The 4,583-nt window shown below is 39.7% G+C and overlaps 1 non-coding gene across 1 annotated transcript; it reads left to right on the forward strand.

Moving 5' to 3' along the window:
• The first annotated feature begins 1,792 nt into the window (after window positions 1-1,792).
• On the forward strand, window positions 1,793-1,865 carry trnaq-uug (transfer RNA glutamine (anticodon UUG)). Its single transcript has one exon. It is a non-coding gene; the product is annotated as a tRNA-Gln (tRNA).
• Window positions 1,866-4,583: the final 2,718 nt, after the last annotated feature.

A 4,583-nucleotide genomic window follows, 5' to 3' on the forward strand; every position in this document is an offset into this window, starting at 1 on the left:
GAGGACAATGGACAGAAGAAGCAACGAACTAAAAATAAAAGAACGAATATGAAAAAGCCACCATCTTTTTCTTTTTGACATTTTCCGACTTTCATGCAAGCCAGGACAAAGTTGCTCGTAGCTACTTGTGGATTCAAATACTCTATCGAGTGCTTTGATGAGTTTTTGCAATTTGATTGTCGTCCTGTCAGCCTGTTTCTGTTTTTTTTTTTCAATCTAGTGATGGAAAGTAAGAGGGAAATGATGGAGCAATCAATAACCGCTCCGGAAAAATGGCAGAAAGAAATGGCCCGTCACTAAGGACATTTGTGAAGCAGAGGAGTGACATCACCACAAAGGCGACTTATTCTGCTGATCGTTTTGGTGAATAATGATTGAGGCGTGTTAAGAGAAAGGTAGCTGCGTCAGCATGCTTAGGCTGCAAAGGATAAAGCAAAGGTTTACTCCATGCTGAAAAGAGAAGAAAAGAAGCACAACGTTTCGGCTGTGGAGCCTTCTGCGCCATCTTCTTTAGCAATGGTGATGATGTTTACATTGGAAAAACTGAGACACGCATACTGGAGGGGCTTGAACCACCAACTTTTCAGCACCACAGAGTCTGACAGTCTTTTGTGCGCCCTACATTTGCAGGTTTATGGTCAAAGAAAACAATCACTTGCGCTTCTTGCAGCCGGCAATCTTTTTCCACTGACAACCAAGAAATGGATTTCATCTTTCACAAGCTGTATGGATTTCTTCAAAAACAAGTTATTCCAGAAAGGAAATGAATTCTTGCATTAAACTGAACCAAGCTGTACATGTTTGTCTGAAATGAGACATGCGGCACAACAAGACACGGAGAGAGGCACCGCTGGTATTCAGACCCAGGATCGCCTGCTTACTAGGCAGGCACTTTAAGCCACTAGGGAACAGCGCCAGCAGAGCACCGTGCTTTTACAGACACTTGGACACATCTGCGTTCGGTGTGCACTTAACCTGCTCTCTGAGCCCGTTGCCTCCGTCCCATTTAATAGCAGAACTGACGCCAAGAGAAATGATGAGAAATGGCATTTATCTGGCACTTCTCATGTCCAAGGAGCTCAATGCCCTTGACACCTCCCCAAGGCGACAGAACTGTGCATTCTTTGGCGACAACATTTTTTCTTTTGTTTTATTTCTATACTTATTGATAGAATAAAAACGATATGTCATGTACTGTAAGGGAAATGTCTGTTTTCATGGGGAAAGCTAGCACCAGCAAATGTTGTGTTTAGAAGAAGTGATTTAACATGACACGTGACCTAATTTACCGGAGCAAAAGCTCACCCAGCAAGCCCTGCTTTACTTCTACAGGAGAGAAGTACTGTAGAGTCTGCAAGATGTTCAGCTGGGTAGCTACGTCAGCATGCCTCGGCTGCAAAGGAACAAGTAATAGGTTTATTGCATGCTGAAAAGAGAAGAACGGAAACACAGCGTTTCGGCCGTGAGGTCTTCTCACACCTGAAGAAGCCTCACACCTGTAAAAGGCTCCATGGTTTTCTTTCTTCTCTTTTCAACATGGAATACACCTATTGTCTGCAAGATGTGACAATTTCACGGTGTTTTGGAAGAAAACCTTTTTTCTTTGAATTCAAAATCAATCAGAATTTCAGCACGACACACCAACACTTTTTCTGTTTTAAGGAGATGATATTTTAAACCTGATAAAAATAGTAGGAAACACAAGTTTCTTGCTGTGAAAATTTAGATGGGGAAGTGTACTACTGGTAGCAGTGTAGAGCTCTCTGTGGTGGAATGCAAACACATGTTCTATGGGCCAGTGGCGTAATGGATTACGCGTCTGACTTTGGATCAGAAGATTGTAGGTTCGAGTCCTGCCTGGTTTGTGAGGCTTTTAAACCTCTCAGGTTCCTCGGTAACAGGTTGCCGTCATGTATATGAACTATAGAAAAGCATCTGCCACAACCCGTAAATTAGCACGCAAGTGCGGGCTAGTTAACACAGAACTGTATGGAGATCATCTCCAGCTCCGAGCTCAATTGCAATGAAAAAACATGCAGAACAGAACTGGAGAGCAGCTGAATTTGTGCTCAGTAGGGTGGGGAGGACTCAGCATTGCTATTGTTCTAATTGGCATGAACTGCAGGGGATCTGAATCAGAACACGTCACTTAGTTCGATCATTGCGTCAATATGTAGGCCACGTTAATATAGAATTATTACTTTGTCTGTCTCGTCTTTGTATATAGGTGAATGTCCCTGACAATTTCATGTTAGTTTTTAAGAACGACATTGGTGCTAATATATACATATATAGCATATAAGGAACACGTAAAAGTTTAGTCCATGCTGAAAAGATAAGAAAACCGCCACAACGTTTCATCTCGGAATAAATCTTTACTTGTTGTTTTGCAGCCTACCCATTCTGACCTAACTCCTCCCTTGAAATTCCCTAACAGATAAGGGTACGTAACGGCTCATGCGATGCTCAGTTGCAATTTGTCCCAAAACAAACAAGAACAGCAGCTGAGGGTTTGAGTTTGAACATGCACTGTATTAAAGCAGCTTTTATTTCCATTGATAAATGCTAGATATTCCTACAGAGATTCTCCAGGTAGTAAGCGATTCCTGTTTCTGTTTCTATTTCTGTTTCATATATATATACAGTATATATACAGTATTGTACTATTATTATATAATTGTTACACTGTGGCTGTGTTGTGTGTGTTAAGCTGCTGTTGCACTGCAATTTCCCTCACGGGATCAATAAAGTATCTATCTATAAGAAGACATTACCAACAACGACCACAAGATGGAGATATTGTCTAGACATTACCAACAACGACCACAAGATGGAGATATTGTCCAAAGAGGCAAGAAGGGCAAAGCCGCGATAAGGTAAAATCATTTTTTGTAAGAGATTGCTGTCAGAATGCACATCCGTATCCCAAACAGAATCTCTAGTAAAATATGATCATTTGTGAAACAGGCAATTGAGTGTCTGCTACAATATGATTGCTACAGATGCAGCCATTCAAAATGCGCGGGCGTACGCTGTACGCAGTCTACCACAAGTTACCGGTAAATACCGCGAGTTACCGGTAAATACCGCTAGCAAAATAATAGTATCCGGAATTTCCGCAAGGTGGCGCTAATAAAGCTCAACTTCTCATGTTTGAGCTGTAGCCATCAAAGTCTTTAATGAAGATATTACTAATAGTATTAATAATAAATGAACTTGGACAAGCTGTAAACTCAAAGTATTGCCCTGGTCCACATTATTTTTTTCATTGACCGTCTTTGTAAAAGTAACACCACAGCATTTCGCAATCACGCATTTTTTTCCAATCATGCAAAGTACAGTAATTTTTGAGAATCGATTCACCATGCCTTTCACATGCTCATAAAAGAGGTTGATTTAGGAACATAAACATATTACCGTATGCAAACTGTACTGTATACAGTTTGTATATGTATATGTATATGTATATGTAATGTCTTAACTGTGCCCGTTTAAGTATTGAATATTTATTTGGAATTTTACCACTGAAGGGAAATCTTAGTGCCTGAGCATAAAAAGAATAGGAGCATACTGCAACACGTGTGAAGGCCATAAACGATATTAATTTTGGAACATAAACATACAGTATATGGCTGGTCTCGGTACTTTAAAGAAAACATACACGAAACATGGTTTCATTATGACCAGAATCGGATATTTTTAACTTGATTTACAGTATTTGAGAGGTATGTCTTGACACCGATACTACGTAAATACTCCTCACGTATATGTTTCTAGGTTTATATTATGCATTTCATACGGTCAAATTGCTTTTGAGCAACTGATAAGAAGCGCGAAACGGTATGCCCAGGGCGTTTTAGTTTTCGTTTTGTTTTAATGCAGTGCAGTGGATTGATTAGAGATATCAAGTACATACAAGTCATTTTTTAAATGTTGTAGTTCGTCTTGTAAAAATGTTACGAGTACATCATCTGTCAACAATTACACAGGTTCTGTTTCCATATTGCGGTTTTTGGTTACGTAATATTATTTTCTAATTTCACGTTGTGAATATATGATTTGGGCAAACAGAGCCGCAAAGAAGTACATTATGGGTTGTTGTTGTTTTTTTGCAGTTTTATCTAAAATAAGTGATGCTTAAACCTTTGTCTGATTCTTGTGAAACTATCCACACGACAGTTACCTAGGAGTTGACTTCAGTGATGTCACTGATGGGATGTTTCTAAAAATCCATCCTCTGTAAAACATCTTCTCTAGTTGTTCTGCATATGTATTCGCTAATGAAGCTGTGTGTTCTGAGCCTGGTTCTCTACATTTCTGTATGAACCAGCTTAGAGGGCTAAAGACAGCTTGTGTTTAAATTGAGTGTAAGGTAATTTATGCTTCTAAAGTCATGGTCAGCATTTATTATTGTACTGTGCTGTAAACTTCTTCTGTGCCTAATTACATTATTTTATAGTCGATAATGTTTCTGTAGTGCTTTTTCAGCCCTCAGCATGTGACTGCGCTGGTGGTGCTGTGGGTTAGGTTCCTGACTCCTATGTCACATGGTCTGTGGTTGAATCTCATGGAACTATGACTTT

Source organism: Lepisosteus platostomus, unplaced genomic scaffold (assembly GCF_059453375.1).
Source record: "Lepisosteus platostomus isolate fLepPlt1 unplaced genomic scaffold, fLepPlt1.hap1 Scaffold_48_H1, whole genome shotgun sequence".
Lineage (NCBI taxonomy): Eukaryota > Metazoa > Chordata > Actinopteri > Semionotiformes > Lepisosteidae > Lepisosteus > Lepisosteus platostomus.